Source organism: Microcaecilia unicolor, chromosome 8 (genome assembly GCF_901765095.1).
Source record: "Microcaecilia unicolor chromosome 8, aMicUni1.1, whole genome shotgun sequence".
NCBI classification, from domain to species: Eukaryota; Metazoa; Chordata; class Amphibia; order Gymnophiona; family Siphonopidae; genus Microcaecilia; species Microcaecilia unicolor.
The window spans coordinates 55,840,802-55,867,943 of record NC_044038.1 but is presented as its reverse complement, the minus strand read 5'-3'; the positions used below and the strand labels follow the sequence as shown (position 1 = coordinate 55,867,943).

Genomic DNA, 27,142 nt, shown 5'->3' with positions numbered 1-27,142 from the left:
TCAGTTTTGAATGAGATGCAGAGGGATATGACGATGAGGTCCTCTGAGGTTTACCTTGGAAATTGGTCTAATCCACATGTATATACAGATAAATAGGGCGAGGCAAAAAAGTACCCCCCTAGAGTTTTTTTTGCCATTTTCTCAGCAACCACTTTGAATTTCAGTGAGAAATTTTATGTACCTATTTAGTCATCATACTTACGTATTACTATTAAACAACATTTAATTATCTTAAGCTATGTGCAACTTTCTTTAAATCAGTCACCTTACTTTCTAACTCTTCCCACATCCTTAGCTATCTATACGTTACATCTTTGCTTTACCCTTCATTATCGATTATAATGTTCTATTACTTATTGTGTTGACAATGTAAATAGTATACTATGCCATACTTTGTCTTGTTTTTGAATATTTTTACTGCTGTAATTGCCTATTGCTTATGTTTGATCTATTCTTACTGTACACCGCCTTGAGTGAATTCCTTCAAAAAGGCGGTAAATAAATTCTAATAAATAAATAAAATGTTGATGTTACTGACATTTTAGCATTACTACCTAGTGATTTTTACACATTAAAGATGTTTGTGCTAAAACACAGTAAAATGACATAATTCAAATGATACAGTTAACAATGTGTCAGAATTTTGCAATTGCCATGAATGCTCAACCCCAGCTTTAAACACAGGCCTACAGCCATTTTGGGAAGTTCTTAACAGCCTTGTCGATCAGTCCTTGTGGCAGGCTGTCCTAGATCATCTGCAGCACTTCCTTCAGTTCAGTGATTGCGGCTTTGGGTGGTGCTTGGGATAGGCCTCCAACATTGCTCCCTAGACAGAAGTCTGCATCACTGTGAGATCATTAATAGTAAGATGGTACCCTGGTTTTTTTTTTTTTTTCAAATAATGGTAATTTTTATAGTGCAAACATTTTTGAATGCATTATGCTAAAATGTCTATTACTTTGCCATATTTAAAGATAATCTCATTCCACTTGTCACATAAACATAGATAGTAACAACAAATAAAGCTAATTTTCGCATTGAAATTCCAAGCGATTTCAAAACTGTAGGGGGTTACTTTTTTTTTTTTTGCCTCACCTTGTACATATATACATTATGGAAACCCTTTTGATTAAAAAATATATAGAGGAATAGGTTCTCCTGTGATGCCATTAGGGAGGGCTAGCTTTCCAATAGGCAAGACTAGATAGTTGCCTAGGATGGCAGCTTCTGAGGGGTGGCAATGAGCAGCAGCAGTCAAAGCAAAACAATACATCCTAAACTTCACACAAAGAAGTAATTAAACTCTGGAATTCGTTGCCAGAGAATATTGTAAAAACAGTTAGCTTAGCAGGGTTTAAAAAAGGTTTGGATAACTTCCTAAAAGAAAAGTCCATAAGCAATTATTAAGATAGACGTAGGGAAAATCCACTACTTATTTCTAGGATAAGCAGCATAAAATGTATTGTACTGTTTTGGGATCTTGCCAGGTACTTGTAACCTGGATTGGCCACTGTTGGAAACAGGATACTTGACTTGATGGACCTTCCATCTGTCCCAGTATATTGGCAACGCTTATGTTCTTATGTAACTACAGGCAGGTGGGAAATTTTTTAACAGCCAATGACCTAGGAAATGACTTTTGGAAATTGCTCTCATTACAAGCATCTATCTACAGTATATGAAACAAAGTTTAATATTTAAAATATGATGCCCAGTTATAGGTTTTTTACAGGATTATCTTAGGAGGGGATGTGTTGGGATGATCATGATTATTGAGTTTAATTATCAAAACCTCAGGATGGAGAGCTAGGGGTCAGAAGATTAATTGAAGTAGAGACATAAGGCTTAAGGTTTGCCAGGGTGCCTTATACCCAGACTGCTGGGCTCACAGCTAGATGGTACAATGTGAATAATCTCAGGTACATTAATGTCAACTCCAATAGACTTGTCTTTGCTTCTGTCTCAAAATCATCAACCAAAAATATGGAGGCATTGGAAAATCTTCAGTCTCCTCAGAATTACTTGTCATGATGATTTGAAGAACTCTTCTTAGAAAAAGATTAAAATATAGGATGCAGCTTTGAGTTTGCAATATAGTATTTTGGAGGATTTAATGGTGATGATTAATGGTGTGCTGTAAATACCTTATCACTTATCCTGTTGAACAATTGCCAGGCTTTGACTTCTGATGGCATGAATGATGCATATTCAATTGAATAAGAACTTTGAATGGAAGATGTTCCCTGAAACTTTTCCAATGGAAAATGAGAAACAGCCCACTAATCCAGTGCCACAAACCATGGATCAGTATATTCTTCTCTCCCTAAAGGCTTCTTTTACAAAGCTGTGCTAGCAATTCATGCACGGCAAATGAGAGGAAGCCCATATGAATTGAATGAGCTTCTTCTCATTTGCCGCACAGGAATTGGTAGCGTGGCTTGGTAAAAGAAGCTCTAAGCGTTTGCAACCGATCTTCTCAGGATCCTTGGCACACTGAGGGGCATTTTTGATATGACACCCAAATCCAAATTTGCATGTTTTGCAAAAATCGTGCCAAACACGGTCATGTTCAAACCAAAAAAAAAATGTCTTTGTTGTAAGTTTGAAAATCACACTATTTTAGATGTTTTTGTGTTCAGTGCATCTTTCTTTAAGGGTCATTTTCAAACAAAAAATGCCCAAGAGAAAAATGCACAAAAATGAGCCCTTGGGATGTCTGGGGCCTAGCAGGTTTACTAGAATGGCTACACAGACATCCCAGCAGAGCAGTGGGGCAGCCTAGGGGGCTCTACAGTGAACTTCACATAAAAGGCCCCAGCTACATATCACATCATAACCCCCTTATATTGTATGGTGAGCCCTCTAGAAATAGAAATAAATGTACTGTACCTGACTGTACACCACTACAATAGCCCTTGTACCTGCAGGTGCCACCTACATGTGGGTTCAGTAGGTATTTTGTGGTTTTTGAGGCACTTACACTTTCCACCACAAGTATACCAGTTAGAGTGGGTTATGGGCCTGGGTCCCCTTCTCTACATTCCACTGCACCAACCACTAGGCTACTCCAGGGACCTGCTTGCTTCTCTAAGAGGAATGGCCATTATATCTGCAGCTGTCATAGAGTCTAGTATGTACTGTCACTTTCAACTCTTTGGGAGGGGGGGGTAGTTGGGGGTCAGTGACCACTGGGGGATTAAGGGGAGGGTGATGCCTTTATCTCTCCAGTGGTCATCTGGTCAGTTTGGGCACCTTTTTGTTTTTGGGACTTAGTTGTTATTGAAACAGGTCTAGCCAGAAAAGTCCTATTTTTTTCCCTGGATATTTTTACAATGTTCCATTATCACAGAAAAAAAACATTCCAATCATAAGCCCGCCCTAGTCCTACCCAAAACATGGCTTAGCACACACCCTTGAGATTTAGACAAATTGCATAGAAAAATATCTTAAAAATTTGTTTCCAAAATAGCAATTTGGATGTTTCCATCTGCTGTGTTGTGCCAAGGTTCTCTCCTTACCCTTCTTAGTCCACCTGGGAACACATGGAGGGAAGACCTTTTCCAAGATCCCAATACCATAGACTCTCTCTCTCACTATCTCTGCATCAGCTACTGCTTTCACTTCTCCCCCCCCCCCCCCCCCCCCCCCACCTACTCCAAAGAAAGCATTGCCCAGTACAATCTTGGCAAAATAAAAGTAACATTTTTACTGGGTAATTAAAAAAATAGAAAATTACAGTAATTCATATTTCCAGGTATGAATTTGGTACATGTTCGAAACTTTCTAGCTTCCTCCTCTAAATATGTGGTCTCTTCTTCCTTCTGATTGACTCAGGATACACTCCAGCAAAGGCAGACTGGTCTCCTCCTCTTCTTGGTTAACAAACTGGTCCATATTCAGAATGATTAAACTGACTGACCGGTTAAATCACTTGGTTGGGGCTCTCCACTCATTTTCAGTAGCACTTAACCAGTTAGTGCCTAAATCAAAACTAGCTTTTTTGGGGGTACTCTGGGAGTGAAGTCAGCCTTAACTGGCCAGGGTTACCATATAAATGAGATGGCAGAAAAGTCTGTTCCATCTTTATGTGGTAACCCATGGATGGTTATGTGCTGAAATCAACTGAACTGGCTATGCATTAGCTGGCTCCACAAAAACTGGATATTCAATGCCGGAAGCCAGGACATGGTCTGACATTGAATATCCATGAATAACGCCGGTGGTGGTCAGCAAAACCCTCACTGTCACCAACTGAATACTGACCCCAGAGTATCTGATGTCTCTTCAGTCCTCCGTAAACTCTGAGACCTTTAAAAACAACTTTCAAAGAATACTCACACTCTAACCTCCACTTCTTCTTTAGGCTTTGGGTGTCTGTGTGGATAACTCCCAAACTCCTTACATCACTGGGTCATGGGACAAAAATCCCCAGACTCCTTACCATTTGGGAACATGGAACAAAAATCCCCAAACGTCTCTCTTCACTGCTTCAGTCCATCCCCCCTCCCTCCTAACCCATAGGATCCTCTCCTATAAATTCAAGCACATGACTCTTAATAGGAAAGTTTTTAGAGTGAAAAACTTCTTTCAAATATCTTGGACCTCTTTAAGCTTTAGTCCTTTTAACCTCAGAATCTCATTCTAATGAGTCTGGCAGCTTCAGTTTTGAGCTCCAGCCATCTCTCTAGTGTACCGCATATTCATGGAGAACCCAGTGCTAAAAAGTGGAACAGGTAGATAGATGTGAATTGCTTGTTTTCTCTTTCCAAAAATTTTAGGACTAGAGGGCACGCAATGAAGCTACATAGTAGTAAATTTAAAGCAAATCAAAGAAAATATTTTTTCACTCAACATGCGTATCTGGATTTTCAAAAGGCATTTGACAAAGTACCTCATGAAAGACTCCAGAAGAAATTGGAGAGTCATGGGATAGGAGGTAGTGTTCTATTGTGGATTAAAAACTGGTTAAAAGATAGAAAACAGAGAGATGGTCAGTATTCTCAAAGGAGAAGGGTAGACAGTGGGGTTCCCCAGAGGTCTGAGCTGGGACTGCTGCTTTTAAAATATTTATAAATGATCTAGAGATGGGAGTAACTAGTGAGGTAATTAAATTTGCTGATGACACAGTTATTCAAAGTTGTTAAATTGCAAGAGGATTGTGAAAAATTACAAGTGGACCTTATGAGACTGGGAGACTGGGCATCCAAATGGCAGATGATGTTTAATGTGAGCAAGTGCAAAGTGATGAATGTGGGAAAGAGGAATCTGAACTATAACTACGTGATGCAAGGTTCCACATTAGGAGTCACCGACCAGGAAAGAGGATCTAAGTGTCATTGTTGATGATACGCTGAAACCCTCTGTTCGGTGTGCGGTGGCGGCTAAGAAAGCAAATAAAATGTTAGGTAGTATTAGGAAAGGAATGGAAAACAAAAATAAGGACGTTATAATGCCTTTATATCGCTCCATGGTGCGACTGCACATCGAATATTGTGTGTAATACATTTTATGCTGCTTATCCTAGAAATAAGCAGTGGATTTTCCCCCAAGTCCATTTTAATAATGGCTTAGGGACTTTTCTTTTAGGAAGCTAGCCAAACCTTTTTTAAACCCCGCTAAGCTAGCTGCTTTTAACACATTCTCTGGCAAAGAATTCCAGAGTTTAATTAAACGTTGAGTGAAGAAATATTTTCTCCGATTCATTTTAAATTTACTACTTTGTAGCTTAATTGTGTGTCCCCTAGTCCTAGTATTTTTGGAAGGAGTAAAAAAGCGATTCACGTCTACCCATTCCACTACACTCAGTACTTTATAGGCCTTTATCATATCTACCCTCAGTCATCTCTTCTCCAAGTTGAAGAGCCCTAGCCACTTGAGCTTTTCCTCATAGGGAAGTTGTCCCATCCCCTTTATTATTTTCATTGCCCTTTTCTGTACCTTTTTTTAATTCTGCTATATCTTTTTTGAGATTTGGTAACCAGAATTGCACACAGTATTTGAGGTACGGTCACACCAAGGAGAGATACAAAGGCATTATAACATTCTCATTTTTGTTTTCCATTCCTTTCCTAACAATTTCTGTTTGCTTTCTTAGATGCCACTGCACACTGAGAAGAGGGTTTCAATGTATCATCAACGATGACACCTAGATCCTTTTCCTGGGTGGTGACTCCTAATGTGGAATCTTGCATCACATTGCTATAGTTTGGGTTCCTCTTTCCCATATGCTTCACTTTGCACTTGCTCATATTAAATGTCATCTGTCATTTGGATTCCCAGTCTCTCAGTCTTGTATGGTCCTAATACAATTTTTACAAACCTCTTGCGATTTAACAACTTTGAATAACTCTGTGTCATCAGCTAATTTAATTACTTCACTAGTTATTCCCATCTCTAGATCATTTATAAATATTCTGAAAAGCAGCAGCCCCAGCACAGAGCCCTGAGGAACCCCACTATCTACTCTTCTCCATTGAGAATACTAACCATTTAACCTTTCTGTCTGTTTTCTATCTTTTAACCAGGTTTTAATTTACAATAGGACATTACCTCCTATCTTATGACTTTCTAATTTCCTCAGGAGTCTTCATGAGGTACTTTGTCAAATGCTTTTTGAAAATGCAGATACACAATATCGACCGGTTCACCTTCATCCACATGTTTATTCACCCCTTCAAAGAAATGTAGTTAATTGATGAGGCAAGATTTCCGTTGACTAAATCCATGTTGGCTTTTCCTGATTAATCCTTGCTTTATGTATATGCTCTGAAATTTTGTTCTTTACAATAGTCTCTACTGTTTTGCCTGGCATCGCATTATATCTGCATTATTCAGTTAGCATGCACTAATCATAAGACGCTAGCTTGATAATGTGTGAATGCCCACTTTCTGACTATGACATGCCCCCTCTGAAAAATAATTTTTTGAATATCATTAATGCATGGGTTAGGACTCACAAACAGGCAAAATGCTGCAAAACAGTTTAATGCATTTCTGAAGTAGCTTTCTAGCGTATGCGAACCACATGCTAAGGGCTTAATTCCCTTTAGTAAAAAGGCCTGCGATACTGTAAGCAAGGTTTGAGCATTGGTCTTCAGAATTACAGCCAGATAAAGGTAAAATGAAAACCAAAAATTCTTTATTAAAACAAATGCTGAAGCCTGTTCCTTTATAGGCACTCTAAATGAGGAATAAAGACTCTGGAAACTGAGATGCAGTCCTTATGTAGGCCTGTTGCTGACAGGGCCCAAGTCATAGTTTATTGAGCCTTACTGCAGAGTTGTACAATCTCTGGTCTGGACCCAACCAGACCTCAACAACAGCTTTCTCACAATACAGCAGTTAAAGTTTGTCCTACCTTAGCCAGGTTCTGATACCTTATACATAAATTGTGAAGGCCTCTTGCCTGGTCTGAGCTGTGGGGTTTTATTTGTGCTTGGCCACAACCTCCCTTCTCGATACTCGCTGAGACACCACTTCCCTGTTCTAGGCCCTACCTTTTAATATGGCTCCTTAATTGTGAGGGAGTGCCATTAAGGGGGAAGGGTAGTTTCCTATAGACTCCCTCACAGGGCCCGTAAGATTGTAAGTCCTCTGGGGACAGAAAAATACCTACTGTACTTTAAAGCACCTCACCTTGAGCTACTACTGAAAGATGTGAGGTAAAATCCTCCCCCCTCCCCAAGGGACAGCCAACCCTTGCCCTGGAAGAATTATCATAATACAGTAAAGACTCATGCTCTTGCTTTAACTGTGCCCTTCTACTGCAGCACAGCCTTACCGAGTTTCAGGAATTGGGCCCCTTGGCTCTGAGCTACTCATGTATTGATTTTTAATTGCAACTAATTGCCATGTTTATTCAATTTCCCTTTTACTATTAACCTAATTCTCAAGTGTTATTTCTCAAAATGTGTGCCATGGAAATCAAGTGATTCAAATAGATCGATTGGCACTTGAATTAAAATGGTCACGATAGGTAAGATCTAAAGAAGGGCCTAGTGCTGTGATTAATTAAGGAAGGTCAACCTTCCATTAAGTAAAGATGCAAAAACTGAGGTATCTTAGGAATTAATTTAAGAAAACAATTAAGCAGTGGAGTAGGCAAGGGATTTTCATGATATCTTGAGACAGATGTGCACCTGAAGAGTAGCTTTGAGCTCCCTTTCCTTTCACAACTAATTGAACATTTTTCCCTTGCCATCAAGGTGGATTGCAGGGATCATGAGAGAACAGCAATAACCAGGTATATAGCAAGACAAGCTAATAGAGAGTTAAACAGAAAAAATGGATTGCTTTAATTTCACACATGAACTTTACATTACCACTACCTCACTCTGTATTTGTTCAAACCGGTATTGGCGATCGCCTCTACGGTACTACGTAAACTACATTGAGCCTGCAAATAGGTGGAAAAATGTGGGATACAAATGCAACAAATAAATAAATAAAGATGACCTTCCTACAATACCTCCTAGTTCTTCACACTCGTCTGCAGTTTATTCTGCTGCCTAAAAAAATACAACTCAAAATGCATTAAAGTAGAAGTGTTTTGTCTTTTCACTGATTGGCATGTAGTTTAAACCCAAATACTGTAAGCATATAACATCGCCAGAATAGACTCTCAATTCTTAAACCAATTCTTCTTTAATGTAGTAACCAAAAAAAAACAATGAGAAACTAGACTTACAGTTTAGTTGTTTGGAAAAAATAGCAGCTTCTGCTACCAGAGTCCATTCTCAAACAGCGCTCCCTAGGCATGAGAGGCTGGGAGAGGGTTCGGCACACACTGAGTGGTAATGCTGTTTATATTTATATAAGAAATAGGGTGAAAAACTTGATGGAATTACAGAGGTCTTAAAAGTATACACAACAAGATCAGTGAACTGCAACTTCTTACAACCTTGAGGGAAGAGAGGGTGTGGAGGGCAGGGCAAACTACTTGCCCAGCATGCACAGAGCTAAAGACACCCAATAAGAAAGTCCCATAAGACATAAGGAGCTGGAAGATGTGCTCAAAAAGGTGAAGGAGCCTATTACATGGAACAGGACTACAAGTAGTCCTATTAGACAACCCTATTCTTGCCTCCATGCAAATGGGGGCAGAACAAGGAGTTTGTTCCACTGATCACAACATATTCTACATGTTCAGTTATATGGAATATTCAAAATAGTTAATTAAGAATAAGAAACCAAAAAGTCTTGATTGTATAACTCTTTGTCATAGCAAACCCCAATTAGCTCTGGTTCCAAAAATTGCCTTAATGAGGCCCATGATTGGTTAGAGCCTGACCTGTGTCAAGTCATAGCAACTGAGTTGATTTGAATACTCCTGATGAAGAATCAAACTGTTTGTTGTACGAAGTGAATTTGATCCAAAGGTCTAAATGTGCTGAGTGAGGTGCTCTGTAAACTCCTGGATAGTTATTCAACACGTACAGATTAGAAAAAGGCTATAAGAAAATTTTAATGTGTTTGCATAGGGCCTAGGCCTTGGGGCAATGTCAAGTCCATCGTTGTGTAAATAAAGACTACATGTGCCTTTATGATGTTGCATAGGGCCCCCTTAAATTTTACAAGACGTGCAAAGTTAATCAACTACATCAAGTCGTTGGTTAAGTCTGTAATACCCTTCCCCCATCCTGATGCTGATAGTTGCAGAAATAATCCCATTCATTTCCAGCTGTGGCTGCAGCTCTCAGGTTATCTTGGGGTTGCTAGGCAACTGAAAATTTTTCCCACCCTGCTGGGACAAAAGGGGAGAGGACTTTTGTGCAGCCTCAAGAATCAAAAATCAAGAAACCCTATGGATCCCTTGTGCTGGAGAAGAAAATCCACAAAGGGGAAGGGTTGAGGCAGACAGCATAAAAGGCCCCAAAGAAAGGCAGCAGCAGGCACCAAAGAGCAGTGGGGGAGGGGGAGAGGGCTGCAGGAGGTTATGCTGCCCCAAGACTGCCTGTATATAGGAAAGGAGAAACCAAGGAGGGAAAAGATCCCAGCAGAGAGAGCCTAGAAAGTTGCAACCAAAACAGAGAGATGACAGAGAGACATGTTGAGAGAGCAGCAGAAAAGCCCCACTAAGAAAGAGCACCTGGCCTAGAGGTGACCAGAAACTGGAGAAGAACCACAGCAAGTGGGGAGACTTGAGTAACTTGAGCAGCAGCATAGGGGCCAACTTTTCAAAATTATGGGGGGTCCTAAGTCCAATGGAAATAACCTCTCCCTGGACACATACAAGGAATTTTCTCAATATTGGGGGTGCTCAAGCACCCACAGCGCCGGCTCCTATGAGCAGCAGCACTTCTGTAGCAATGGCTGGTGGAGAAGAATTGAGTCTTCCAGAATTGAGGAAAGTCAAAGACCCCCTACACTTACACCGGCGTGACTAATAGTTACAAGTTCCCCTTCTTTTTGATTTAGTTAGGGGTCCCTCAACTTTTATTTTGGTAGTCAGGACCCTCTCTCTTCCTTCTTGCCTAGGGAGAAAACACCCATCCTGAGTTTAAAGACTGGTCTTTTCCCCTATGTAGTAGGTACCGATTTCAAAAGACCCAAGAAGGGTTGCAGCAAGTAACAGTGGAGCACCATTGCCTTGATTGGTCCTCTGTTGTACACAGCCTTGGTAGTAAATTACGAGTGTGACTCCATACTCCCTCCCTGAGTTCTTTTGCTATTTCTATCCGTGTTTTATATACTGCCAGCTCTCCTGATGGATTCAAAGCAGCTTACAGAAAAGAGTAACCTACCAATTTGAGGGAAGTTTACATCAAAAATTATGCATCAGTAATATTTAAGGTCCGCATCTGCTAAGCAATCTCATAGATTAATGTCTTATGTTCGTAATGATGTTAATTAAGCAGAAATGTCTTTAAGGCTTTCCTGAAAGCTAAATATGATGGTTGAAAGCTAATTCCCCAAGGAAGCTCATTGCAAATCTTGACAGCTTGAAATGAAAAAGAATTTTTATGAATAGATGTCAAGTGCATATTTTTAGGATCTGGGAACCCCATTTGTAAGGTGCGCCGGAAAATGATGCTACTCCTAGTGGTTGGAAAATTCAATAAATCTACCACATCCTCAAAATTCAGACTGTGAGGCGATTTAAAAACTGAAAGACATAAAGGAGGACAAGTTTGAGTAATAAGGCAGACCAGGGTGTTCTGAACCTACAATTTTACTTTAAAGTCTCTTTAAGTAGGTTATCAGGACAGCAACAGTTGCAGAGGCAAGAATTAAACAGTTTTTGCAAAGTCTTTTTGGGGTCCTTTTACTAAGCCGCGGTAGGCTCCATGAGTGTGCAGCATGCTCCAAAATGAGACTACCACGAGGCCAGCGTGCTCTCCTGGTGGTAATTTCAGATTTGGCACGCACCCATAATGCCTGGATGAATTATTTATTTCCTCCTACGCGTACCGGTTCTGGCAGTAATTGGCACTTGGCATGCGCCAACCAGTCACCGCATGTGTAGCGCGTGAGCCTTTACTGCTAGATCAATGGGTGGCGTTAAGGGCTCAGGCTGGTTTTGGGCACGAGCTGGTTTCATTTTTACCACAGGTCTTTTTCCTATCCCATTAAAAAAAAACAATTTTTTGTAGATGCAGTAAAAACTGGCCCGGCGCATGCCCAATAAAAGCGCCTACACTACCATAGTCAACTTTTTACAGCAGCTTAGTAAAAGGACCCCTTTATCTACTTTGTGGAGGAGTAGCCTAGTGGTTAGTGCAGTGGACTTTGATCCTGGGGAACTGAGTTCAATTCTCACTGTAGTTCCTTGTGACTCTGGGCAAGTCACTTAACCCTCCATTTTTCCCTGGTACAAAATAAGTATCTGAATATATGTAAACCACTTTGAATGTAGTTGCAAAAACCTCAGAAAGGTGGTATATCAAGTTCCCTTTCCCTTTTCAGCCTTTACCCCTTCCTTCATTCTTTCTCTCTCTTGTTAGCTTTTCCCCATTTAGGGGATTGTGAATAGTGTAATTAGTTTTCAAGAAGGTTATCACTTACGGTATATCTAGAGATGCTGGCAGACTCCAAGACGCTGAAGCTCCAAAACAGAAATTTAGATGGCTTGATATTGGTAGGATGTTTGTTGGTCCCCAGGAGACATGTACCTGTAAGTGATCCTTGTTTCTTCAGTCTCTGAAGGGGTTCCACGATCATGTCTAGATGATAGGTGGTCCTGGGAGTCCTGATGGAAATATATAACTATGCCAAGCGTTTCCCTTTCTTCTAGGTCCCGGAGTGGGTATAATAGGGTCCCTGTGCCCATTGTCCTTAGCACAGCCCAGGGCTTGAGCACTACTCAGACCCTGTTGATGGATTTTTGGTTATTTTATTGATATACTAGTAAAAAAGGCCCGTTTCTGACACAAATGAAATGGGCGCTAGCAAGGTTTTCCTCGGCTCCCCTGCAGCCACCCATGTCCAGCGACCCCCGGGTTCTGAAGTTGACATCATAATGGCTACAGTGATGTCAGCCTGATCTACGGAGCCTAGCAGACCAACTCGGAATGAGCCACGGTCCCAGGCAGCAGGTCAGAACGTTGGAGGTGAGAATTATTATACAGGATCTGAGGCTTTTGATTCTGTTGTCCAGTCAATCATGTTAAATAGATTACAGAAGTATGTGTTGAATAATAAAGTTCTCACAAGTTTCCATTCATATTTGTAGGATCAAGGTCAGAAAGTTTGGGTTAACAATGAGGCTATTTGCTGAGGTGTTACACAAAATTCAGCCATTTAAATCACCTGTCTGGGGTTAACTGGACATGTTCAGCTGCACTAAACCAGGTAGTACTGCTGGAAATGTCTGGTTAGCGCCCAACCCGAAACCAACTATTTGGGGGGCATTCCAGGGGGCAGAATCAACGTTTGGCCAGTTAAGCACGAATATTCAGCACTTAACTGGCCAAGGTAATCACATAAATAGGACCAAATAAAACATAATCCTAGATTTATGCGTCTCTCCATATTGCATTTAACCGGCTATGTTTCCCCCTACATTTGCATTCCCAAAAATTTATTTATTTTTTATTTATTTGCTGCACTTGTATCCCAGATTTTCCCACTATTTGCAGGCTCAATGTGGCTTACAAAATGTTATACCAACATGTACACATTATAGGATAAGAATTTCAGAATATAGATACAGATGGGTACATATAATATCAAAGCAATCATATTAACGGAATAATAATTTTACAATTGTTACAAATAAGAGTGCATAAGTAAATCATATTGGATTGGAAGTGGATTGAAAGATCAACATAACATAACATAATGATATGAGGACAAGATATAATATTCAGTCGTGAGGATGTAATTAGGATGAACAGATAGGAGGGTTCCTTAATAGTTGTGATTGGAATAATTAGGAAGTCAGATCGGACATGGCCCGGCATTGGATTTCTGGGGATAACACCGGCAGCAGTCAGCAAAACACTGATCACTGCTGGCCTGGCTCACTATCAGGCCCTTTAGATCTATGCCTTTTGTGTGATGTTAGACCTTCAAAGTTTTCTATTGATTTTATACTGATAATATAATGTTATTTCTGCCTATGGATCTGGAACTGGATGAAGCAGTTTAAGAATATGGAGCATTGTATTGCTTCACTTCAAGGTTCGAGGTTATTTTATTTGATAAACCACTTGGGAAATCCATACAGCATAATAATAAAGTCCATAAAGTCAATACAAATGAACTCCAACTAATGTCAGGAAAAAAGAACGACAATAATCAAACAAACAACAATAATCAAACAAACAACCACCAGCCCCGCCTCCCACCACCGGCTCTGTCATCCAATCTCGGCTAAGCTCCTGAGGATCCATTCCTACTATCCTATATAGAAAAGGCTCCAATTAGGTGCTTTATAGGCATCTTATTTATAGGCACCCCTCCACAGGACTCTTTCCTCAAATAAATATTTTCAGGTCAACATTTAAACAGCACAATCAATGTTTAAATTATTCATGTATATTCAGCACTGCTATTCAGATACATATAGTAACCTAGTAGATGACGGCAGAAAAAGACCTGCACGGTCCATCCAGTCTGCCCAACAAGATAAACTCATATGTGCTACTTTTTGTGTATACCCTACCTTGATTTGTACCTGTCCTCTTCAGGGCACAGACCGTATAAGTCTGCCCAGCACTATCCCCGCCTCCCAACCACCAGCCCCGCCTCCCACCACCGGCTCTGGCACAGACCGTATAAGTCTGCCCAGCATTATCCCCGCCTCCCAACCACCAGCCCCGGCACAGACCGTATAAGTCTGCCCACCACTATCCCTGCCTCCCAACCACCAGCCCTGCCTCCCACCACCGGCTCTGCCACCCAATCTCGGGGTCCTTTTTGCTAAGCTATGGGAAAAGGGAGCCTGAGCTAGCAACAGTGCGTGTTTTTGATATGTGCTGAGGCCCCCTTTTACCGCAGCAGGTAAAAAACTGTCTTTATTTTCCCCCCCAAAAGAAATGGCCATGCGGTAAGTGAACCACCTACCACACGGCCATTTCGGGAGGAGCACTTACCACCACCCATTGAGGTGGGCTCCCGCGCTAACCTGGCAGTAACAGGGCAGCGCCACTTACCACCGGATAAGCATTGGTGCTACAAAAATAGAATATATTGTTGTAGCACTGGAAGTGGCGCATGCTGGGGGTGAGAACTATCACTGGGCTCCTGCGGTATTCCAGATTGGTGCGCGGCTAGCCTGTCATGCGCCAACCCTTTAGTAAAAGGGCCCCATAGCGAGCAGCTCCTAATATACATTAGAAACAATCAGCAACACACTATGGAGGGAATTCATTGAATGGCGCCTAAAACTTGGTGCAGAAAAAAATTGAGTATTCTATAAAGGGAGTGCACTCTGTATATAATAGCGTTCAGTGCGGATCCGGTGCCTAACTTTTGAGCTCCATGCTTATGCCTGCTAAAACAGGTGTAAATGCCAGAGCTCAACTTAGGCGCATTTCAGGTGAATTCTGTAAATCCGTGTGCAACGTTTTGGAACACCCCTAACATGCCCCTGGCCACACCCCTTTTCAGATACAATTGAAGTTAGGCGCAGTGCATTAGAAAATAGTGTGCAGCGAGATGCATGTGCAGATTTTTGAAGCTGCCAATTAACTTCAATAATTGGCTGTTAGCACCCAATTATTGTTGTTTCCAAGCTCATTTGCATGTGCATCTTGGATGCATGTGGAAATTTGGGCGCAATATATAGAATCCGAGATTATACACATCATGGCAATATCCATATAGTTATCAGGATGAACTTAGCACAGTGCTGAGGCAGTCTGTAAAGATTTTCAGCAGCATTATTGTTGGTTTCTAAGACTGTATTTATTGATGGTTTCTTTTGGACACTGTCGCTTTACCATATGTTTTCCCTTTTAAGCTGTGGCACCACAATCATTTTTAAAAGTTGTGAGAAATCACATTGCCGGCTGGTGAGATTTACAAATGCTTGAGGTGCTGGTGTTAGGCAGCTGGTGATACTCATCTTACAGCAGCCTTGGCTGTGGGTCCTTGTTGTTGACTGGCTCTTGTTATGTGGATCTTGGCCTTTCCCCAGCACCTGCATGGACAGGACAGTGAAGTGAGGGAACAGGAGAAAGAGATTAGGGACATTCCTTTATACAAAGTGAGGGAGCTTGGTCATGGCAACAGTCAGCAGAGGTATGGGGCCTCTAAGCTTCTTGCATACTAAACAGCCCTTGTACTCAGCTGTTTCTGTACAGGTATCATCCTACTGTTGTCAGGCAGAAGATGCAGGGCTCTGGGAAAGAGGGACAGTGGCTTGAAAACACCAACTTGAAGTAGGGACAGAATGAGCAACTGTATGAGGAAGAGAGGGACAGAATAAGAGATTGTAGTCTGAGATGGGAGAGGGACAGAAGTCCAAACGCTCTACAGGATTTTGTTAGCTGCTTTCTCTGTTCTACTGTGTTTTGATTGTACTGTTTCTGTTCCAATCAGACTACACGCAAACCACGGTGTGGCGGTTAGTGTTTGTTCATTGATGTACATATGCCTTTTGGCCAGTTCGTTTGTTCCATAGTTCCCTGAGTGGGTATCTCCTGACTGTTTTGGATATAAAGTATTCTCCAAGGACCTTTGATTGACACCTGATGTAGGCGCATGTAGCAGGTCACCCTATATCAGCTACAATAAAGTCTTCTTCACAAATAGGTGGGAAAATGTGGGATACAAATGCAAATAAATAAATAAATAAAAATATCTCCAGTGTTGGATTCGCCTTTTTGGTCAGCCTCTGCTTCTCCTTGCTTGGGCTTTTGACGTAGAGGTTTCTTCCTGCCCTTTGTTTTGACGTTTCATAAAATATTAATAAACAGATTTCAACATAAGTATGTGTGAGGAGGCGAAAGAGAATGAGTGAATGTAGGGGGAGGGGCTGGGGGACAGAATCAGTGAGTGTGTGATAGAATTGGAGAAGAACAGATTGTGAATGATGTAAACCACTTTGTTGTGCTGCCACTCTATTGAATAAACTATGAGGGTCAAATGAAAAGTAATGCCTCCCCCTCCATAATTCATCAGTACATTGTAGCACTGATGCGCTACATATGTTCATTTGTTCTTTGAAATCTCTTTGTTCACCTCAGTTGGTGAGAAGTGTCTGTGAGAAGAGGCTGTTTTGCTATTGCTTGTGAAATGGAAGCATGCAATTAGCACTTGGTGCAATTTAGAGGGGCATAATCGAACGGCGCTGGCCAAATAGATGGCCGGCCATCTTCGAAATATGGTTGGGGCCGGCTAAATCGATCGCCGGGTGTAGAGGAGATGGCTGGCTTCATTTTTCAGCCATAATAGACACCGGGCCCGGCCATCTCAAACCCAATGAAATGCAAGGCATTTGGTTGTGGGAGGAGCCAGCATTTGTAGTGCACTGGCCCCCCTCACATGCCAGGACACCAACCGGGCACCCTAGGGGGCACTTCTAGAAATAAAAAAAAAATTAAAATAAAAGTAGCTCCCAGGTGCATAGCTCCATTACCTTGGGTGCTGAGCCCCACAAATCCCCCCCCCCAAAACCCACTACCCACAACTGTACACCACTACCATAGCCCTTAGGGATGAAGGGGGGCACCTACATATGGGTACAGTGGGTTTTGGGGGGGGGGGGTTGGAGGGCTTACATTTACCACCACAAGTGTAACAGGTAGGGGGGGTGGGCCTGGGTCCACCTGCCTGAAGTGCACAGCACCCACTAAAAACTGCTCCAGGGACCTGCATACTGCTGTCAGGGAGCTGGGTATGACATTTCAGGCTGGCATAGAGGCTGACAAAAAAGGTTTTTTTTGGTTTGTTTTTTTTTGGGTGGGAGGGGGTTGGTGACCACTGAGGGAGTAAGGGGAGGTGATCCCTGATTCCCTCCGGTGGTCATTTGGTCAGTTGGGGCTCCTTTTTGCAGTTTGGTCGTGAAAAAAAAGGGACCAAGTAAAGCCGGCAAAATGCTCATCAAGCCTGGCTTTTTTTTCCTTTATCGGGCGAGGCTGGCCATCTCATGAGCACGCCCCCGTCCTGCCTTCACTACCCTACTGACACGCCCCCTTGCAGTTTCGCCGGTTCCGCGACGGAAAGCAGTTGAACCCGGCCAAAATCGATTTGGCCGATTTCAGGAGATCGCCGGCCATCTCCCAATTTGTGTCGGAAGATGGCAGGGGATCTCTTTCGAAAATGAGCTGGTTAAGCAACATGCCATTGAAGGACAATTTCCAACTGAAATTCACTGTTGCATGCAGGTTGTTCATGGTGATGATTGTGTTGATGTGAGTACTATGTGTTGTTGGACCAAACAATGTAAAGAAAGACCAAGAAGGGCTGATTTGTGTGATCAGAAATGAAGTGGATGACCCAAGACTGTAATGGACGAGTCTCACACTAGGAAGGTTGATGAACTCATAAAAGACAATTGAAGGATCACTTAAAGCAGAATGATTGAGAAGAGTTCAAAAGCACAAGAAATAAATTTTGTTGCAAGATGACAGTTCCAGGCCTCACACAACACAAAATGCTACAGTCGCAATTGTGAAGATAGGTCTCATAGTCTTACCATCAAAAAAAGGAGAGAAACAGTATATAGAAGCATAGAAACATAACGGCAGATAAGGGCCAAAAGGCCCATCCAGTCTGCCTATCTTCAGAAACCACTAACTCTTCCTTTCCTAAGGGATCCCACATGCCTGTCCCATACGTTCCTAAATTCTGACACCGTCCTTATCTTCATGACCTCCACTGGGAGGCCATTCCCTGCATCCACCACCCTTTCTGTGAACGAGTATTTTCTTAGATTCCTCCTAAGTCTATTTCCTCTTGACTTCATTGTATGCCCCCTCATGCTAGAGTTTTCCTTCATTTGGAAAAAGCCTCACCTCCTGTACATTAACATCAGTGAGGTATTTAAACTTCTGTATCATATCCCGCCTCTCTTCTAGTGTATACATGTTGAAGTTCCTAAGCTTGTCCCTATATGTTTTATGACCGAGACCACTTACCAATTTTGTAGTCTCCCTCTGGACCAACTTCATCCTGTTTATATCTTTCTGTAGGTGTGGTCTCCAGAACTGCAGACAGTACTCTAAATGGAGCTTCACCAGAGACTTATACAAGGGCACTATCACCTCTTTTTTCCTTCTGGTCATTCCTCTCCTTATACAGCCAAGCATCCTTCTGTTGCTTTTTCTACCTGTTTGGAGACTTTAAGGTCATCAGACACAAACACCTCCAAGTCCCGCTCCTCTTTCGTACACAGAAGCACTTCATCTCCTATATTGTACCATTTCCCTGGATTCTTGTAACCCAAGTGCATGACCCTGCATTTCTTAGCATTATATACCTAAGAAGATCACAAAAAACTGTTTCTTAAATATTGAGAAAGATCTACTGAGCTATGAAGTGGCAATCACAAAAAGTGAAGAAAAAAAAGACCTCAGACTAACTGCTGTGTTCCTATTTTTCACATGGAGTGGGCAACAAACCATCAAAGGTCAGAAAAAAAACTCCACTCTAAATATTTTATCAACATAAGAGTTTTCTGTTTGTCAAACTTTACCAAAATATATCTAGTATTGTCTCAGTAGAATCTTCCACAATGATTTCCAGAACAGTACAATGTCTCCCTTATAAAACTTACTTCCAGTCTTGAGCAAAAATGTACTTAACTTTAAAATGTCTACTTTCAAAGGCCCATCATCATATTTATTGCAGAGAGATTTTCATATCAAGTTCTTGACACAAGCTCCCTGTTTTGCGATTTGCTGCATCAGGGGTGTCAGATAGTTCAGGGAGGTCTTTAGCATGAACAATGTCCAGTTGCTCCTGCCCAGTCCTGCACTAGCTTCAAAATGGCGCCCCCAGTGGCAGTATTGAGCAACTACCACTATGAATCATATTTCCATTTTGAAACAGTGTTTATTATATTTTGTTTGGTGCTCTGCTATTTCATTGGTTGATGGGGGTGGAGCTGTGTCTTGATGTGAATATATACAGCATTTTTCTATCCCTCAGCCATTTTACTATCAGGTTATGCCCGATTGTGAGGTTTCACAGTTCTCCTGATGCAGCAAATTTGCAAAACAGGGCCTCTGTTGAGAAGATTTGTTTAATGAGTTTACCTAATACATTTGACATGAAGGATATTCTTGATGAGTACAGCAATTTTGATGGAATAATGCGGCTGTATAATTTCTAAGTTCCCAAGAGGTTTTTTTTGTTGTTGTATTTCTGCAGACAGTGTGGTTTTGATATTTATTGTTTGTGCATCTTTGTTGTTATTTCCCATTTAAAAAGTGGAGTTTTTTTTCTAACCAATGATTGAGAAGCTCTAGCCTATTCATAAGCTTCTACATGTTTATGGCTTATGAGCATTGTAATTCTGAATTCTATTTTCTCCACTTTTGATTAGTTATACTTATTTTTTGCACACAGTTTATCTAGCCACACTCACTTGGAGCTGATGATTTTTGTCTACATGATTTTCTGCCTTGCAATATTGCCCATTTGCTGTCTAAATAAGAACTCTAAATTATTCAGATCTGCTGAGCATCAGCAGGGAATGATGACAGCGAGAGACGTCTATTCATTATGAAGCAGAGTGAAAAATGCAATAAATCAGGCTTGATTCTTTTTGGTTTGAAACAAAAAATGCACTATAATTCATTCATTTTGTTTTCAGTGTGTGCCGTTTCCAAATAGAATGAATTATCGACAAATAATGTACATTAAAAGAGGAAACGAGTTTAGATGGAATAAAAGAAAGCAACCAAAATGAAATTAAACATTTGGAAATCCTTACAATAAGCCTCCCCCTCCCCCCCCCCCCACCCCACCAAATGGTGTATGCTGTTATTAGCATCACATCCAATATTATACAAGTTTGTCACAAGTCAAGGCTACATCAGAAATCAGAAAAATGAATTATGAACTTCTGAAATGGCGGATATGGGATTTCAGAATTTTCCTGATAATCTGAGTTTTCTATTGCACTTCTCCAGCCTCTCTGTTTCTTTATTGTGCCATTTTGAAGGATGCTTCTTAGTAAAATGAACTCCGAGAAATGTAATTGATTGAATTTTGTGAGATATGGGGTCCTGTGCGATCATTATAAAAACTGTTTTGTACAACTTAAAAGAGTTTGTTATGCAGTAATTCATTATTGTGCACCCTAACACTGTCCACCAACAGGTTATTGTGAACTCACTAAAATTACCATGCACCTGTATGTGGATGTGGGGGTGTTATTTATAAATGAGTCTTTAGAGGCAAATAGTATGCTATCTTCTTTCAACCTGATATTTATCATGGGCCTGCTAACACCAAATATTTAACACCTGCTTCAAACCAAGTGTTAAAATGTTATCCATGCATCCTGCCTTGAGAAATTCCCCCTCATAAAATGTGAGTCATATGAGCTTAAGAACAGCCACGCTGAACCAGACCAAGGTCTATTGAGCTGAACATTCTATCTCTGTCTGTGGCCAATTGGGATCGCAAGTAACATAACATAGTAAGACAGAGTCTGATACTCAATAGGGTTCAACTCGGAAAGAGAGGCTCCTGTGCAGTTAAACCTCACAGAGGGGCCCTTTTACTAAGCCGCGTAAGCATCTACGTGCGCCCAATGCACGCCAAAATGGAGTTACCGCCTGGCTACCACGTGGCTCTTGCGGTAATTTCATTTTTGACATGCATCTGATACACTCGTCTGAAAAAATAATTTTTATTTTCGGACGTGTGTATCGGACACGTGCCAAGTGGCATTTTATGTGCATAGGTCATTACTGCCTGGTTACCGCATGAGTCTTTACCGCTAGGTCAGTGGCTGGCGGTTAGGTCTCAGACCCAAAATGGACACGCGGCAATTTTGATTTTGCCAAACGTCCATTTTTGGCAAAAATTTGAAAAAGGCCTTATTTACAGGTGCGCTGAAAAATGGATCAGTGCGCGCTCAAAACCCACGCCTACACTACCGCAAGCCATTTTTCAGTGTACCTTAGTAAAAGGACTCCTGAGATGGCCATCTGCAATATTTAGCGGCACTTAAGTGGGTACTGCTGCTGGATATTGTCTCTGACTGCTGCCGCACTAGTTGGTTAATGCCAGGTTGGTCTGAGGGTGGAGCATGGACGGAGCCAGCACTTAACTGGTTAGCAGTGATTTAATTTTAATTTAATTTGACATATTTATATTCTGCTCAGCCTTAAGTTCAGAGCGGATTACAATAGATAAAATGCATAGAAGAGACTAAAACACACTTACATTATACATCCCACCCATCCAACATCAACATCAACATTATACAATTGATCCAACTAGTCCTTGACATCAGTGCACCCTAAACCAGTTCCAGAGCTTCTCAAATAATATTCGTCTACTTAAATATTTAGTAAAAAGCCAAAATTTTTAATGGCGATGAAATATCATATAATTCTTAATATTCCGTATAAAACGTTAAAGAGAGTTCCATAGTTCAGACCCTTAACCCATCAATGTCCATTGTTCTATACTTGCCATCTGACAGATACATCTAGAAGGTTTAACCAATTTCCATTCATTTGCTGATCGGAGATTTATTTGAGGGGGGAAAATACTGTCACAAAATCCTTTAAATAGCCGGGACTAAGGCCATACAAAATCTTAAACATAAAAATTAAAATCTTAAATTCAATTACTGCAACCAATGAAGCTGAATCAGATAAGGTATAATGCGATCATATTTTCTCCCACCCAAAATTATTTGGCTGAAGCATTCTGGACAGCCTGCAACGTATAACTTTGTTTCTGAGGGAGACCCATGAAGACAGTAATCCAGTACGGTAAGCACCAACAACTGTACAACCTGTTGAAAATGGTGCACCTCTATAGAACATAATTCTTCTTAACAATTTCAGTTTTTAATAAACATTTTTATATGATACATACAGCTAATGTAAGAGTCTATAGTTAACCCAGAGTCCTCGTGAGCCACCAAATCAAATGCAGCAGATAAATCTAACTGCATTAGAAAGAGCCGAGTCCCTTTATCTAAAACTAACCTCATTTCAGTCAATAAGGCTGCCAAAACCCATTTCAGTACTGAACTGAGAGGTCCTTTTATTAAGGTGCGCCGAAAAATGGCCTCCGCTAGTGTAGGTGCGTGTTTTGGATGCACGCAGGTCCATTTTTCAGCGCACCTGCAAAAAAAGGCCTTTTTTTTTTCTTTGGCCAAAATGGATGTGCAGCAAAATAAACATTGGCGCGCATCTATTTTGGGCCTGAGACCTTACCGCTTCCCTTAGCGGTAAGGTCTCACGTGTTAACTGGGCGGTGATCATCAGCACACATACACTGCTGATTAGCCCAGTTAGCGCCGCACGGTACAAAATAAAAAATATTTTCTGGTGCACATATTGGATGCGCGTAAATAAATGAAATTACCACCTGGGGCACATGGTAGCCAGGCGGTAGTTCCAAATTGACACGCATTGGATGCATCTAGGTGCCCTATGCACTTTAGTAAAAGGGCCCCTGAATATTGCCCCACATGCTCTGCTCCTGCCCCGCCCTTCACCTAGCCAGTTAGGGGATGGCCAGTTGGACTGGATATTCAGCAGCACTAACTGGTTTAGTGCCACTGAATATCTCATATTGGCTAGTTCAGTGGGGTTTTGAATATCAACACCATTGATTGTTATTTATTTGTTACATTTGTATCCCACATTTTCCCCACCTATTTGTAGGCTCAATGTGGCTTACATAGTACTGGAGAGGTCTTTGCAGGCTCCGGTGTGAACAAATACAGGGTGATGTTGTGGTAAGATCAAGTTCATGTGGCACAGTCACATTAGAGAATCGGAGAACGAAAGAGTTGTGTTATGTCCATTAAGTGCTTTAGTTTGGTTGTGTTGCAGAGATTAGGCATTTAAGTTGGATCGGTAGGGTATGCCTTTTTAAACAGGTTGGTTTTTAGTGATTTCCGGAAGTTTAGGTGGTCGTACGTCGTGCGTTCCACAGTTGTGTGCTTATGTAGGAAAAACTAGATGCGTAAGTTGTTTTGTATTTAAGTCCTTTGCAGCTTGGGTTGTGCAGATTTAGATACCATGCCATGCCATGCCTTGATTTATTTTTTTTAACTGAGGTGTGAAATCCAGTAGAATAAATAAACACAGAGGGGAATCTGCTACATATAATATGCAGGTGTCAGCATGCAGACCTAATTTGGAATAAAATACAGAGAGTAATCAACAGATCCTTGGATTGTCATTGGCCACATTTTGCACGAGTCTCAGGTATACAAAATATGGACCCACCCAGTAGGAGATGGATTGAAATGCTTCTCAGAGAGTAAAGGGCAAACCTCTGAGATTACAAAATTCAACCCTTCCTTAGACCCAACATGGCAGAGTGATTTAAAGAAGATGACAAGACATCATATGAAAGGACAATTTGCAAACGTCACACGTAATGTACTACTGCCTTTTACTCATCATATATGTCTATGGGAGAAAGATATTTAGAGTCTACTGAGTGGCTCAAGTTAGAAACCTGAGGGGCCCTTTTACTAAGGTGTGTAGGTACCTACACGCGTTCAAAGCTTGTCAAATTGGAACTACCACCCGGCTAAGATGTGCCCTGGGCGGTAATTCCATTTTTGATCTGTACCCAAAACATGTGGTAGAAAATATATTCTCTACCATATGGCGCTAACCCAGCAGCAATCGACAGTTTACGTGCGCTGGACGTTTACAATCCGGTTAGCGTGTGAGACCTTACTGTTAAGTCAATGGGTGGTGGTAAGGTCTCAGCCTGAAAATGGATGTGCACTGTGAGTGGAGGAGTGGCCTAGTGGTTAGGGTGGTGGACTTTGGTCCTGAGAAACTGAGTTCAATTCCCATTTCAGACACAGGCAGTTCCTTGTGACTCTGGGCAAGCCACTTAACCCTCCATTGCCCCATGTAAGCCACATTGAGCCTGCCATGAGTGGGAAAGCACAGATGTAACAAAACTTTTTATTTTGCCGCACGTCCATTTTCCGGCACAAAAAAAATGCCTTTTTTCCCTTTCCTCTGAAAGAACGTATAACTTTCAAAATATGTACTCTGGTGCATAAAATAATTCACGGTGATGCCCCAACCTACATGTTAGACCTTATTGACCTGCCACCCAGGAATGCTAAAAGATCAGCAAGCACATTCCTAAATCTTCACTTTCCCAGTTGTAAAGGACTAAAATATAGATTAATACATGCATCTAGCTTTTCATACTTGAGTTCGCAAATTTGGAACGCTCTACCACTTGACCTGAAAATAATTCACAATCTAATTAACTTCCCTAAGTCACTGAAGACATATCTCTTTAACACCATAATGACTCATAATTGGAATCATAATTCACCATCATTTGTTTAATAATCGGATTATTTTCTCCCTATATCGTATTGTTTAATTTCATTATGTAATCCATGTTCAATATGTGATACCAATTGTATGTAATCCATGTTAAATATGTGTTACCTGACTGTTCATTATATCATCCATGTTCTATATGTATTACCAATTGTATCTGTATTCTGAAATGGCATAAGTCATGGCGGAAAATTGTAAGCCACATTGAGCCTGCAAATAGGTGGGAAAATGTGGGATACAAATGCAACAAATAAATAAATAAGTAAAATGGACCTGCGCATGCACAAAACATGCGCCTACAACAGCACCGACCACTTTTTGGCACACCTTAGTAAAAGGGCCCCTGAGTTAGGGGCTAAGCATAGATGCTTATATTCTATTGCCTCGTCTTAATTTTGGGCTGAATATAGGCATCTAATGTTAACTTTAAGGGCCTTATACAGAGGCAACCTAAGATTAGGTCAAGTGTGTTTTTTCTTAAGCTAAGGAGCCTAAGTTAAATGCCCAGTGCTGAAAATATGAACTTATGAAATTAGTAGGCACCTAACTGTAATCTCTTGACCTAGCCTCATCTTTGACCCTAAATTTAGGAACTTGGTGAGGAGAAATTTTTATTAAGGAATATCTAGGTGACTGTTAAGACTATTGGCTCTCTGTGTTTCAGATCCATAATGATAGAATGAGTCTGCACATGTATTTATTTATTTATTTGTAACACTTATACTCTGCGCTTTCCCACTTATTAGCAGGTTCAATGCAGCTTACATAATATAACAGGTTTACAAGATAACAAAGAGGGAAGCATATTTCAGGTTCTGTATTATAGTTTGATCCGGGTAGCACAAATGGACTCCCTAGCTAAGCAGGATGTGATAGTTTTCACAAGGATCACAGCTAACACTAGCAAGAGAAGGCAACCCTTTCAAAATGATGCATGGGCTGCCTTTCCCTATTTGTCCATTTCTGTTGTCTTTTTTTTCTGCTTGGTTCTCTTCCCTACTTTTTGCTTCATACAGAACTCTACATATATGGATAGAGTGCTGGAAATTAAGGGGTCCTTTTACCAAGCTGTGGGAAAAAGGACCCTATGCTAGCAGCAGGGGCCATTTTTCCTGCGTGCCAGGGTCCTTTATAGCACAATGGGTAAAAAAGTCCCCAGACACACATGGCCATGTGGTAAGAGAACTGTTACCACACGGCCATGTGGCGGGGGAGTCCTTACCACCACCCATTGAAGTGGTGATAAGGGCTCCTGCGCCAACCTGGCGGTAACCAGGCAGCGAGCGCCTATGCCTAATCACTACCGGGTTATCACCGTTCAAGCCATTTTCAGAAGTTTTCTTTTCCCCCAGAAATGGCGCGAACTCAGGGTGGGACTAGTGCCAGCAGCCACGTTGGGCCAGTGGTAGTCCCAGAAGAGCGAGAGTTATGCCCGTGTTGGGCTTACTGCCGCTCTGTAAAAGGACCCCTAAGAGAAGCATTTAAAAAAAAAAAAAAAAAACCAAATCAAAAATAAAAAAAAAATTCCTGTTCATAACTTCCCCAAAATTCCGGCCATCTCACAACCATAGTCAAACAGGAAAAACATCTAAATTTTTTGATTATGGCTGTGTGATGGACGTTTTTGCATATCCACCGAGTACTGCCAGGTACACACCGGCACTATAAAACTAAAACTATTTTTGTAGCACCTGTAATGGCATGCGCTGGGGGTGGGTACTTCCATTTTAGTGAACGGTAAGCCTGCGTTGGGCTTACTGCCACTTTGGTAAAGACCCCCTAAATGCTGCATGTCTTATTTTATACCTATTTTTATGGAGCGCAAGCTAATATCCATTAGTGTGTGCTAGCTTTAGTAAAAGAGCTCCTTTATGCCAGTTTTATAAAAAAGGTTTCATGTTGATCTGGGAAATTATAGACCAGTGTGCCTGACTTCAGTGCCAGGCAAAACTGTATAAAATCCTGAGTGGAGCAGAACAAATAGATGCAAATTGATTGATTATGCTTTCAGAAAATACAAAGACTAGGGAACATGCCATTAAGTCACAATACTTTTTCACTCAGCGCATACATAGACACTGAAACGCATTGCTAGATGATATGGTAAAAGCAGTTAGCCTAGTTGGGCTTAAATAAGAGTTGGACACATTCCTGATGGAAATGTCTATAAACCATTATTAAAAGATACCTGGGATAAGCCACTGCTTATCCATGGGTGTAAGTAGCATGGA

At 41.2% G+C, this 27,142-nt stretch overlaps 1 protein-coding gene across 2 annotated transcripts in view; it reads left to right on the top strand.

The window, feature by feature from the left end:
* The window catches only part of NTN3 (netrin 3), a 273,099-nt gene that overhangs the window by 46,687 nt on the left and 199,270 nt on the right, over positions 1-27,142 (top strand). The gene's annotated exons all lie outside the window — the stretch shown is intronic.